At 39.1% G+C, this 14,381-nt stretch overlaps 1 long non-coding RNA gene across 1 annotated transcript; it reads left to right on the top strand.

Annotated features, from left to right (window-relative positions):
* The first annotated feature begins 4,549 nt into the window (after window positions 1-4,549).
* Window positions 4,550-14,008, top strand: LOC141633505 (uncharacterized). Its single transcript, XR_012538302.1, has 3 exons — window positions 4,550-4,679; window positions 12,264-12,373; window positions 13,897-14,008. It is a non-coding gene; the product is annotated as an uncharacterized LOC141633505 (long non-coding RNA).
* Window positions 14,009-14,381: the final 373 nt, after the last annotated feature.

Genomic DNA, 14,381 nt, shown 5'->3' with positions numbered 1-14,381 from the left:
TCGGAAATACAACATGAGACTAAATTATCAGAAGTGTGCATTCGGGGTCACCTCCGGAAAACTCCTGGGACACGTCGTTAGCAAAAGGGGCATCGAAATTGATCCTACCAAAATCAAGGCTCTTCAACAAATGGCTCATACCCGTCCCGGTTGGCTCATTATGGGTATCTGATTCATATCTGCAATGGAGGAAAGCTGGCACCCCCGAGGAGCGTGTGAAGCTAAGGAAACAAGAGCCTGTGGACTACAAAATCCCTGAAGTCGCGAAGGAGAACAAATGGTACTTGACTGAGGAGAAAGAAGAGGTCGGATATCGGGTTGTTCGTCCGTCGAAGAAACCAAAGAATGCTCATGCTGAGAAAATGGTGGTGGATCGAAATGGGAATGCTAGACCGCGAGAACGACCGTTGGTGATTAGGTCGGAGATAACGCAAGAGCTCCCCGCTTTTGGTCGAGATAAGAAATATGACAAGGGTGACAAAGGGAAGGGGAAAATGGAAGAATAGCCTTAGTCATTTTTATAATAGTATTTATTTATTATTATTTGAGTTGTAACAAATGGCAGGGTTTTTAGAATCCTAGCCTAGCATTTTAAATTTCAGCATTTAAACTTATATGTATTCGGCGTATTATTATTTATGGAACAATGAATAAAAGATTTATTAGTTAAGAAACTTTCATGAATTTCCTTTATTTATTCTTGTCGAATTTCAGATGCAACTTGAAAATGTCCTTCTATTTACATCTTGAAATGACGGGTTGTATCCTATTAGAGATTGCCTAATTATTCATTAAAAAAATGAAATCAAACCCTTTACGTAGTTCGAAAAAATGTAAAGGAATAAATGTTCGAAGCAAGAGCTTATAATGAACTTAGAAAACAAGCACGTGCTTTACTTACTCTTAAATAAATACGATTCAATTTATTTGATGATATGAGGATGTCAAAATGTCAAAACGCAAGAGCGAAGTGCCATGAGCTTCTAGCGGGCCAGGGGCCGGTTTTATTTCGTGTCGCATGAGCGTACGTGGGTCACGCGAGGCGTGTTTCATCCTATTCCTAAGGGTAGTACCGTTTCAATTGGTCTAGGTTGGTAGGGTTAGAAAACTTATTCCCGTCTAGGTCTGTGATCTTAACCGCACCCCCTGAAAGTATGGACTTAACCAAAAATGGTCCCGCCCAATTAGGCTTAAATTTTCCTCGTGGATCGATAGGTAAGAGAGCTCTGACTGACTTGAGTACTAAATCTCCTTCCTTGATATTTCTGGGTTTGACCCGTTTGATAAAGGCTCGTTTGATACGTGCCTGATATGTCTGTACATTATGTAATGCACGTAGCCTTCGTTCGTCTAAGAGGACGAGTTTGTCATATATGTCCCTTTTCCAATCAGCTTATGGAATTTGACTTTCGAGTAGAATGCGCAGAGATGGGATTTATAGCTCCACTGGTTGTACAGCTTCCATGCCGTAAGTCGAATAGAAAGGAGTAGCCCTAGTGGGCGTCCTAACTGACGTGCAATATCCCCAAAATGCAAAGGGTATTTTCCTAGGCCAATCGTGATATCTGTCGATCATTTTCTTGAGGATTGTGACGACATTCTTGTTAGCTGCCTCCACCACGCCATTAGTTTGAGGTCTGTATGGCGAGGCATGGTGATGCTTGATCTTATATTTGGCTAGCAACTGCGCAACTTCGGCCTGAAAATGTGATCCATTGTCGCTGATGATTTCATGTGGGCAACCTTATCGACAAATGAGGTTGGTTTGTATGAACAATGCCACATGTTTGCTTGTGAGGCTGGTGTAAGATGCTGCTTCGACCCATTTAGTAAAATATTCGATGGCTACTAGAATAAAACAATGACCTCCTTTCCCAGTTGGAGTGATCTTCCCGATGATGTCTATTCCCCAAGCAGAAAATGGCTAAGGAGATGTCATGGTATATAGCATTGAGGAGGGACATGTTGCACATTCCCGAAAATCTGGCAGTTATGAAAATGCCTAACATATTTGATCCAGTCTGACTCTATTGTCGTCCAGTAATACCCTAGTTGCGTAATCTTCTTTGCCATCATAGGTCCGCTCATGTGAGGACCGCATTCTCCTTCATGAACTTCTTCCATTACTTTCTGTGCCTGTGAATGATCAAGGTAACGTAAGACGACACCAAGAGGTGTTCTTTTGTACAACTCTCCATGTATGAGGAGGTATTGAGAGGCAAGTAGGCGTATGGTGCGTTGCCCCCTCTTATCCATATCTGGTGGGTATGTACCGTTGAGCTTAAAATTGAGAATGGCTTGGAACCAAGGTTCCACTGGTTTTTTCTCTTAATCTGTGAGGAAGTGTACATAGGTTGGCTCTGATCGCCGTTCAATGCATAAAGGCATTTCAACCATGTCGTCTGGCATATTAATCAAGGATGCGAGTTTTGCAAGAGCATCCGCAAACTGATTTGCTTCGCGAGGCAGTGGTAAAGAAGTAACCTAATCGAAGAATTAAGAAACTTGATCTATCCTAGCCTGATAGGGTACTAGGCTTTCACTTCGGATTTTCCAGGATCCAGTTATCTGGTTAATGATCAAGGATGAGTCACTGTGAACTCGAAGATGCTTAATGCCTAAACTCACTGCTGCTTGTAGACCAATGAGGCTAGCCTCATACTCTGCTGCGTTATTTGTTACCTCGAAGTCGAGCTTGATAGAAAGTGGTGTATGCTCTCCTTCAGGAGAAATAAGTAATACTCCTATTCCGAATCCTCTCAAATTGGATGCCCCATCAAAGTAAAGATCCCAAGAACCCATACTGGTTTGTAGAATATCCTCATCTGGAAACGACCACGTGTCTATTGCTTGCATATCGTTGATGGGATTGTCTGCAAAGAATTCAGCCACGGCACGCCCCTTTATGACTTTCAAAGGTACATACTTGAGATCAAACTCTGAGAGCATTAAGGTCCATCTTGCTAAGCGTCCATTGAGAACGGGTTTCTTGAAGAGGTATTTAACGGGATCCATTTTAGAATACACCTTGACAGAGTAGCTAAGCATGTAATGGTGTAGCTTCTTTGTTGCCCACACAAGAGGAAGGCATGTCTTCTCGAGAGATGTATACTTACTCTCGTACTCTAAGAACTTCTTAATCAGGTAATAAATAGCTCTTTCTTCCTTTTCCAACAGTCTGCGCGAGCATAGCCCCCATGGCTGTTTCGGTGACTGTGAGATATAAACTAAGAGATTAATCTCGTTAAGGAGGCATTAGCACGGGTGGCTTAGCCAGTATCTCCTTTATCCTGTCAAATGCCTTTTGACAGTCTTTGTCCCATATGGTATGGTCCATTTTTTTGAGCTTTTTGAAGATAGGTTCGCAGATCATAGTGAGTTTTGATATGAATCGACTTATGTATTGCACTTTGCCCAAGAATCCTCTAACCTCCTTTTCTGTCTGGGGTTGTGGCATTTCGATCAAGGCCTTGATCTTCGATGGATAAATTTATGTCCCCCTATGACTGACGACATATCCCAGAAGCTTGCCTGATGTTACTCGAATGCACATTTCGGTGGATTAAGCCTCATATTGTATTTGCACAATCTGAGGAAGAATTTGCAAAGGTTATCGATGTGTCCTTTCCTATCTTTAGATTTGACAATCATATCATCCATGTACACCTCCACTTCTTTATGCATCATATCATGTAGCAAAGTGGTCGCAGTGCATTGGTACATAGCCCCAGCATTGATTAGCCCAAACGGCATAACAGTATAGCAGTATGTACCCCACTGAGGCATGTTTTCCACGACCGTTTTGATTTGGTTATACCCTGCATACCCGTCCATGAAGGATAACACCGCGTCATCGTGTAACACCCCATAATTTTGGACCGTTAATATATTGCGGAAATAATTTATTAATCAAGTAAAATTTGATATTAATGTATTTGAAGTAATAATAATTCAAAGAAATATAATTTTATTATATTTTGAAGAAAAGTATTTATTTTGATAGTTTCGAAATGTTTAAAAATAGTTTAAACCGTGTAAAAACTTTTTATTTCTAAATAAGGGCATATCGGGAAAAAAATGACAACTCTATTGAAAATTGGGCAAATGATTATGGAAATGGGTCATATGAATACTCAATTTTCTTGTAATCTCGTGTTTAAGAACTTTGGTCTTGTCGGAATTTGCAATTGACAAGCGGTTCTAATTATCATCGAGATGAACCAAAACCGACTCATAAAATTTCCGTCTCAATCCCGCCTTTCCTCTTCCTTTCCCGCGGCACCTCCCTTCCCCCTTTCCTTTTCATTTTTCTTTTTCCAACTTCATCTTCCTTTATGTTCTAAAGCCTTCCAAAACACAAAACCACCATTTTTATACAAAATCCAAGCTAATTTCACTATAACTCACTCGTTTCTAGTCCGATTTTCACAAAATTTATATTTTAGGAATACTCTCTTCAAGATCTACATCCTAGTATGTTTTAATTTCAGTTTTCTTGATGTTGATTTAAGACGAATTGGGCATATTTCGATTTTTGTGCTTATTGTTGTGTTTTTATTGTTTATTTAGGTGAAGATTTGGAAGACGAGTTTGGGGACTCGTATATTGTTGAAGATAGTGGTTAGTTGGCAGATTAGGGTTTGGGTTCAAGGTGCTAATTGCTCATTTTGTTGCTAAAGGTAACATATTTCGAGTTACTCGACGAATAATCGTCACATTCTTTGCTTTTTGTTTGATTTTGTGATTATTAATTGAATGGTTTATTTCACATGTTAATATGGGTTAATTTCTTGTCTAATTCATGTCTTTTGTTAGTTTAAGTTAACATATTAGTATAGGAATGATTAATTGATACTTCAGACGATGTTAAACTGAACAAAAATGGAGAAATGGAGGGTTGGGGGTGGCGGCGGCCAGGCCGGCGAGGCCTAAGCGAGCCCGTGCGGGCCCACTGGCGAGGCCACGGCTGGCCCGGGTCAGCCCGTTGCTTGTTTCGCGGTTTTTCATGCATTATTTGTCATTTCGGGTTTATTAATGTTATAATTAGTATAAGTAACAAATGGGTAATCTATGAAATGAATCATATTAGTAGTAAAAATTATGTTGATGGTAAAAATTATGTTTATTTTGGTAGTTGACACATGTTAGAATAGGTTATAAAATGAAATTGTAATGAATAGGCTCAAAATGAATTTTATAGCGAAAATTGTAATGTTTGGATGATTATCGAAAATCGAGCCTTGGTCCCTTTGGATGAATCGATGTCGGTCAATTGTGTGATTGGCCGGCCGCAATTTAACCCGTGCATCGCGCAGATCTGGGGTTGCGGGTAAAAATTCGGTTGGATGAAATTTTATATGAATTGGATAATCGGCCATTTTCTTGTTTTAGGCCATTTATTAAGTTTTAGTTCACATGTGTTGTTGGTTGAATTTAATAGTTTCTTATATTGTAGAAACGGCCGTAGATTCCCTGAAACCTTTAATATTGTTAATATTGCTAGAAATGGTATTGGTATTAAATACTTTTTGCAGGTTGTTGTGTTTGTCATAGATAGGACTTTATACTCTTTGACGAGTATATGTTCACTGCTTAATAGCCTTTGTGTTCCTGACTTGGTGGGATTATATCCAAGTTGGGGCATGACCTCGTTACTTATTTTGATAGTAAGTGGTCAGCTTAAGTACTAGCCAACCCTTTGGTGGACTCCTTAGGGTACTCACTTTGTTTTAGAAAAATTGTGGGTCTTGGGTGCGGTGGTGTGTATCCGCATGTCTAGGTCTGCTTGTGATTTTAGGCTAGGGTTGTGTTGTGTCTTGGCCATGTTTTGATAGAACCTACGAGCCAAGATACCGGTTCGATTACCTTCCCTACCTCGTGGTATAGACTCGATTCTGAGTGACTATTGACCGTACTAAGAACTTATGACTGTCTTTGATATATTGCCCTTTCTTGTATGGTGATTTTATGAATTGTAATAGGTGAGATGTAAGCCGGTTACAATTGATAAAGTTTGGATACTGCGTGTTATATGTTTCACATGATAGTTTAATTTGGTCAGTTTAGTGTTCATATGTTAGAATACTTGATAATTGAATTATTTATCATGTTGTTTACATGTTACATTAAATATGACATTTCGTGGCTGGGAGGACTCGAAGTTACTCCCCACTGAATTGTGGCTTTCGTGTTTGTATAAAATGCGATTGTCGGAGTTGAAGATGATTAAATGGGGTATCGAGACGAGCTAGTGAGCAAAAGAACCTTGGACTTAGTTTGGTTATATTTTGTAGAAACCTTTAAACTTTTGGTTGTGTATATATTTTGAAGGGACATATGTCTCCCTCTTCTATTTTGGTTTGTATCACTATATCCCCGCGTCTTTAGTTATGTTATGTAAATTAGTTTGTTAGCATTTGCAGGTTTTGGGCACTCTTAAGTTGGAAATGTTTGTGAATGGTTTAAGAAAGTTTTAAAAATTACAGGTTTTATCTAGTTGAACAAATTGCAAACATATCCTGTCAGTTTTTCTGTAGAATTTACGTATTTATTTAACGCTATATATAAGGGTGTCACAGTTGGTATCAGAGCTTGTTGCTCCCGACGCACGTTTGTGCACCCCACTTAAAATTACTTGACCTTTAAATAATAAACTTGAGAGATGGGTAGGATGGGTAGATTTAGGATTTTATGTGGTAGTCTGTTTGTGATTGCTAATTGATAGGTACTAATTAAATTTTCTCTTTTGTAAGATGGCTCCGCCAAGAAGAATTGATGATGCTCTTTTACTAGTTCTTACTCAAATTCTCCAAAACCAACAAAATCAACAGAATCAACAAGCTCCTCCTCCCCCGCCTCCTGAGGGTACTCCAGGCACCTATACTTGGGTGGCTAACCAATTAACTCGAATCAACACTCCCACTTATGGTGGAGAGATTGATCCAGTTGCTCTTACGGGGTGGTTTCGGGAGTTGGAGAAAAGCTTTACGTTGTATGATGTTAAGAAGGAACATAAGGTGAAGCTGGCATCTCACTTCTTAGTACGAGAAGCAGATCGATGGTGGTCCATGACTGGGCCTACCGTTTCATCTGAACCGGGATTCGACTGGGAACGTTTCAAGGAATTAGTGGAGGCCCGATTCTATCCGCAAGAACTTAAACAGCAGAAGTTGAAGGGATTCATGGAATTAAAGCAAGGAAGCCTTCCTGTTCAGACCTTCACTGATAAATTCAACGAGTTGGCTCATTATGCAACTAGATTGGTGAAGGATGACAACGAAAAAGCCTTCTTTTATCTTGAAAAGCTCTCTCCTAAAATCAAAAGCATGGTCCGTCGGAATTCCACCAGCTTTGTTTCAATTTACAATGATGCTTTATGGGCTGAGAATTCCCTGAAAGACATTGAAAATGAAGCCCGTGCAACCAGTTCTAATCTTGGCAAGAGGCCTTTATATCCATCTTCTAGGCCTTATACTCCTTCACCCAGGTTCATCTCTTCTCCCTCTGACCCAACAAAGAGGAGATTTGTTTCTAATGTGCAAGTTAACCGGGGTGGTCAATCTTCAGCTCTTAACAACAATAAAGGTGCTAAAGACCGAGTGTGCTATAACTGCAAGAAACCAGCACATCCTGGTAAATGCTTCGTTGATCCTATCATATGCTTTTCTTGTAACAAACCGGGCCACAAGGCTAATGTTTGCCCGGAGAAGAAGGTGACGGCTCCTACTACTCCCCGCCCCTGATGTGAGGCCGGTGAGGTGAAGGGCGGATTTTGTCATGAGCCGGCGGCCGAGGCACACCCGATATCATTTGGTACATTTTCTATTTTTGATGCTCCTTGTTTGGTACTATTTGATACGGGTGCCTCTTTATCTTTTATTTCAATAAAACTCTCCGATAAATTATCACTTGAATCATCACGTGGAGAAAACACATCTATATCCTTACCCTCTGGGGATGTCTTTTCCTGTTCTAAAATCTATCCGGAAGTCCCTATTTCTATTGCGGGATCTATATTTCCAGCAAATATTTTCCAGTTTCCGCTTGAAGAATTTGATGTCATTTTGGGCATAGATTGGTTACATACTTATCATGCTCGATTTGGATGTCGGGACCAGAAAATAATTCTTACAAGCCCTTCAGGTCACCGTGTGTCTTATCAAATGGTTAAAAGACAAACCGGTACTAAATTAATTTCTGCTATGAAGTTTGTCAATGCGATGAAAAAGGGTCATCAAGCCTTCGTGTGTATGGTGACTCCTTCTGATTCTTCCTCTCTGCCTCCTAAAGAGAACATTCATGTAGTATGTGAATTTCCGAAGTTTTTCTGATGAGCTACCGGAATTCCTCTGAAAAGGAAGTTGAATTTACTATTGATCTCATTCTGTACTAGGCCCTATTGCTAAAGCTCCTTATAGGCTGGCACCGTCTGAAATGAAAGAGCTGAAGGCTCAGCTGGATGATTTGATTGCCAAAGGTTTTATCCGACCTAGCTCTTCACCTTGGGGTGCTCTTGTTCTCTTTGTAAGGAAGAAGGATGGATCTATGCGATTATGCATAGATTATCCCGAACTTAAGGGTTACTATCAAGAATAAATATCCTCTTCCTAGAATTGATGATCTTTTCGACCAACTCTGAGGTGCTTCCACTTTTTCTAAAATTGACCTTCGTTCGGGCTATCATCAAATTCCGGTCGAGAAGCGACATTCCTAAAACCGCCTTTGATCGAGATATGGTCATTTCGAGTTTACGGTGATGCCATTCGGTTTGACCAATGCTCCAGCAGTATTCATGGATCAGATGAACCGTACTTTCAGAGAACACCTTGACAAATGCGTTGTAGTGTTCATTGATGACATCCTGATCTATTCTAAATCTGAAGAAGAACATGTCCAACACCTTCGTGCTATTTTGGAGATTCTGCGCCGTGAAAAATGGTATGCTAAATTCTCTAAATGTGAATTCTGGTTACCTAAAGTGACCTTCCTTGGGCACGTCATTTCAAAAAGAGGCGTTATGGTAGATCTGCCAAAATTGAAGCCGTTGTTGATTGGAAAAGTCCGACCAATGTTTCTGAAATCCGTAGTTTCCTTGGCTTGGCGGGTTACTATCGGCGATTTGTGAAGGATTTTTCAAGGATTGCTAGGCCGATGACTCAGTTGCTGAAGAAAGAGTCTAAGTTTGTGTGGTCTGAGGAGTGTGAAAATGCCTTCCAGGAATTGAAAAAGAGGTTGACTACCGCTCCGGTGTTGACCTTACCTGAAGAAGGAGTGGACTTTGATGTTTACTGTGATGCTTCTAAGCATGGTATAGGTTGTGTCTTGATGCAAAAAGGGAAAGTCATTGCGTATGCCTCTCGTGACTTAGAGTTCATGAAGTTAACTACCCGACTCATGATCTTGAATTAGCTGCGGTGGTGCATGCTTTAAAGATTTGGAGACACTACCTCATTGGAGTCCATTGCAACATCTACACCGACCACAAAAGCCTGAAATATCTCTTTACCCAAAAAGAGCTGAACATGAGACAAAGAAGATGGTTAGAATTGGTGAATGACTATGATGCCGATCTAATTTATCACGAAGGAAAAGCTAATGTGGTGGCTGATGCTCTTAGCGAGAAAATCTGTCGTTCTTTGAATTCTTTTCAGGAATTACCTCTGAACTTGCTTTAGAACTTCAAAAATTAGGAGTAAGCCTTGTAAAAGGGGGCTCTCATCATCTTGATGCCATGTCGGCCAGAACTCGACTTCTACCGTGAGATCCGTGCTTGCCTTCCCGATGATCCTACTTTCAAATCCATTCGAGCTAAAATTCAACTTGGGCAAGCTAAGGATTGTAAGATTGATGATGATGGGTATCTTCGTTATCATGGTAGAATCTATGTTCCGAGTGCAGCCGATTTGAGAAAAAGAATTCTTGATGAAGCACACCTCTCTCCTTACTCCGTTCATCCAGGAGGTACCAAAATGTACAAAGATTTGAGATTGCAATTCTGGTGGCCTAGGATGAAGATTGAAGTTATGGAGTATGTCGGTAAATGCCTCACTGCGAGAAAGTAAAGGTAGAGCATCAAAAGCCCGGGGTTTGCTTCAACCCTTGGATGTTCCTCTTTGGAAATGGGAGTCTATTTCCATGGATTTTGTGATGGATTTACCAGAACTTCCACTTTGGGAAGAATTTGTTTGGGTGGTTGTGGGTGATTGACTAAGTGTGCTCGGTTTATTCCTATCAAAGAGACCTGGAGATTAGAAGTTCTAGCTGGTGCCTATGTGAATGAAGTAGTGCGCTATCATGGGGTTCCTAAAGATATAGTTTCGAGATCAAGACCCTCGATTTTGTTCTCGTTTTTGGACTGCATTACAGGAGGCCTTGGGTAGTAAACTATTGATGAGCACTGCTTTTCACGCCGCCACCAATGGTCAAACCGAGAGAACAATTCAAACTTTAGAGGATCTTCTTCGTGTACTGTGCTTTAGATTTCCAAACTTCCGGGAGAAATGTTTACCTCGGTTGAGTTCTCTTACAACAACAGACTATCAAGCCTCCATTAAAATGGCACCATATGAAGCTCTGTACGGTAGAAAATGCCGTACTCCGGTCTGTTGGGATCAAACCCAAAATGTTCCAATGTTAGGACTGATTTGGTGATCGAGTCCATTGAACAAGTTAAGATCATTCGGGAGCGGATGAAAGTCGCTCAGGACCGTCAAAAATCATATCTTTGATATCCGTCGTCGACCACTTTCTTTTGAGGTTGATGATCAAGTATTCCTTAAAGTGTCACCTATGAAAGGGGTGAAACGGTTTGGCGTAAAAGGGAAGTTGAGCCCTAAATATATTGGACCTTTTCGGGTGATTGAAAAGATTGGTCCTGCTGCTTACCATTTAGAATTGCCCCCAAATCTGAGCAAGGTTCACAATGTCTTCCATGTTTCTCAGTTGAGGAAGTACATTAGTGACCCTAGCCATATCATCCAAGAAGAGATTCTTGAATTGGAGCCTAACTTGGCGGTTGAAGAAAGGCCAATTCGGATTCTTGAAAAAGCCAACAAGCAACTTAGGAGCAAAGTTGTACCTCTAGTCCGTGTTCTTTGGCGTTGTGGAAATGTCGAAGAAGAGACTTGGGAGACTGAAGCTTCTATGTTAGCTAAATATCATGAATTATTCTCGTAAGGTATTCCTTTTCTTACTCTTTTTCCGAGTTACTAAGCCGTGCTTAATCATAATTAGTAAAGATATTATTCTTATTATAGAACTTTAAACTAAAATTTTGAAAATGCTTTTATGATTTTTAATGGTTTTAACATTAGTGAATGTTAAATCTCGTTGTTGGAGACGTCCCAATAATGGGTTTTCTCATTTATTGGTGTAGAAATATTTTTTTTTTATCTTGATATGAATGTGGATGTTCTTGTCTGATCAACAAGAGTATCACCATTTCATTGAAAAGATACCTATATTTTTCTTATGATTATATTATTAAGATGTTGTATACTATAATTTCTCCTTCTAAGTTTCGAGGACGAAACTTTTTAAAAGGAGGGGTGATTGTAACACCCCGTAATTTTGGACCGTTAATATATTGCGGAAGTAATTTATTAATCAAGTAAAATTTGATATTAATGTATTTGAAGTAATAATAATTCAAAGAAATATAATTTTATTATATTTTGAAGAAAAGTATTTATTTTGATAGTTTCGAAATGTTTAAAAATAGTTTAAACCGTGTAAAAACTTTTTATTTCGAAATAAGGGCATATCGGGAAAAAAATGACAACTCTATTGAAAATTGGGCAAATGATTATGGAAATGGGTCATATGAATACTCAATTTTCTTGTAATCTCGTGTTTAAGAACTTTGGTCTTGTCGGAATTTGCAATTGACAAGCGGTTCTAATTATCATCGAGACGAACCAAAACCGACTCATAAAATTTCCGTCTCAATCCCGCCTTTCCTCTTCCTTTCCATGCACCTCCCTTCCCCCTTTCCTTTTCATTTTTCTTTTTCCAACTTCATCTTCCTTTATGTTCTAAAGCCTTCCAAAACACAAAACCACCATTTTTATACAAAATCCAAGCTAATTTCACTATAACTCACTCGTTTCTAGTCCGATTTTCACAAAATTTATATTTTAGGAATACTCTCTTCAAGATCTACATCCTAGTATGTTTTAATTTCAGTTTTCTTGATGTTGATTTAAGACGAATTTGGGCATATTTCGATTTTTGTGCTTATTGTTGTGTTTTTATTGTTTATTTAGGTGAAGATTTGGAAGACGAGTTTGGGGACTCGTATATTGTTGAAGATAGTGGTTAGTTGGCAGATTAGGGTTTGGGTTCAAGGTGCTAATTGCTCATTTTGTTGCTAAAGGTAACATATTTCGAGTTACTCGACGAATAATCGTCACATTCTTTGCTTTTTGTTTGATTTTGTGATTATTAATTGAATGGTTTATTTCACATGTTAATATGGGTTAATTTCTTGTCTAATTCATGTCTTTTGTTAGTTTAAGTTAACATATTAGTATAGGAATGATTAATTGATACTTGAGGACGATGTTAAACCGAACAAAAATGGAGAAATGGAGGGTTGGGGGTGGCGGCAGCCCAGCCAGTGACCCGGCAGGCCCGTGCGAGGCCACGGGTGCCCGGGTCCGCCCGTTGCTTGTTTCACGGTTTTTCATGCATTATTTGTCATTTCGGGTTTATTAATGTTATAATTAGTATAAGTAACAAATGGGTAATCTTTTGAAATGAATCATATTAGTAGTAAAAATTATGTTGATGGTAAAAATTATGTTTATTTTGGTAGTTGACACATGTTAGAATAGGTTATAAAATGAAATTGTAATGAATAGGCTCAAAATGAATTTTATAGCGAAAATTGTAATGTTTGGATGATTATGCTAAAATCGAGCCTTGGTCCCTTTGGTGAATCGATGTCGAGTCAATTGTGTGATTGGTCAGCCGCAATTTAACCCGTACCTGTCGCAGGACTGGGGTTGCGGGTAAAAATTCGGTTGAATGAAATTTTATATGAATTGGATAATCGGCCTTTTTCTTGTTTTAGGCCATTTATTAAGTTTTAGTTCACATGTGTTGTTGGTTGAATTTAATAGTTTCTTATATTGTAGAAACGGCCCTAGATTCCCTGAAACCTTTAATATTGTTAATATTGCTAGAAATGGTATTGGTATTAAATACTTTTTGCAGGTTGTTGTGTTTGTCATAGATAGGTCTTTATAGTCTTTGACGAGTATATGTTCACTGCTTAATAGCCTTTGTGTTCCTGACTTGGTGGGATTATATCCAAGTTGGGGCATGACCTCGTTACTTATTTTGATAGTAAGTGGTCAGCTTAAGTACTAGCCAACCCTTTGGTGGACTCTTTAGGGTACTCACTTTGTTTTAGAAAAATTGTGGGTCTTGGGTGCGGTGGTGTGTATCCGTATGTCTAGGTCTGCTTGTGATTTTAGGCTAGGGTTGTGTTGTGTCTTGGCCATGTTTTGATAGAACCTACGAGCCAAGATACCGGTTCGATTACCTTCCCTACCTCGTGGTATAGACTCGAGATTCTGAGTGACTATTGACCGTACTAAGAACTTATGCTGTCTTTGATATATTGCCCTTTCTTGTATGGTGATTTTATGAATTGTAATAGGTGAGATATAAGCCGGTTACAATTGATAAAGTTTGGATTACTGCTTGTTATATGTTTCACATGATAGTTTAATTTGGTCAGTTTAGTGTTCATATGTTAGAATACTTGATAATTGAATTATTTATCATGTTGTTTACATGTTACATTAAATATGACATTTCGTGGCTGGGAGGACTCGAAGTTACTCCCCACTGAATTGTGGCTTTCGTGTTTGTATAAAATGCGATTGTCAGGTTGAAGATGATTAAATGGGGTATACAGACGAGCTAGTGAGCAAAAGAACCTTGGACTTAGTTTGGTTATATTTTGTAGAAACCTTTAAACTTTTGGTTGTGTATATATTTTGAAGGGACATATATCTCCCTCTTCTATTTTGGTTTGTATCACTATATCCCCGCGTCTTTAGTTATGTTATGTAAATTAGTTTGTTAGCATTTGCAGGTTTTGGGCACTCTTAAGTTGGAAATGTTTGTGAATGGTTTAGGAAAGTTTTAAAAATTACAGGTTTTATCTAGTTGAACCAATTACAAACATATCCTGTCAGTTTTTCTGTAGAATTTACGTATTTATTTAACGCTATATATAAGGGTGTCACACATCGGTTGTGTTATCTACCAACATATAGATGTGTGGTAGAGGGAAGTCGTCTTTAGGACTCGCCTTGTTCAAGTTTCTGAAATTAACACAAACCTGAATTGGCCCATCCTTTTTAGGTACA

The sequence above is a fragment of the Silene latifolia genome, chromosome Y, assembly GCF_048544455.1.
Source record: "Silene latifolia isolate original U9 population chromosome Y, ASM4854445v1, whole genome shotgun sequence".
Taxonomy (NCBI): domain Eukaryota; kingdom Viridiplantae; phylum Streptophyta; class Magnoliopsida; order Caryophyllales; family Caryophyllaceae; genus Silene; species Silene latifolia.
This window is presented reverse-complemented; position numbering and strand designations above follow the sequence as displayed.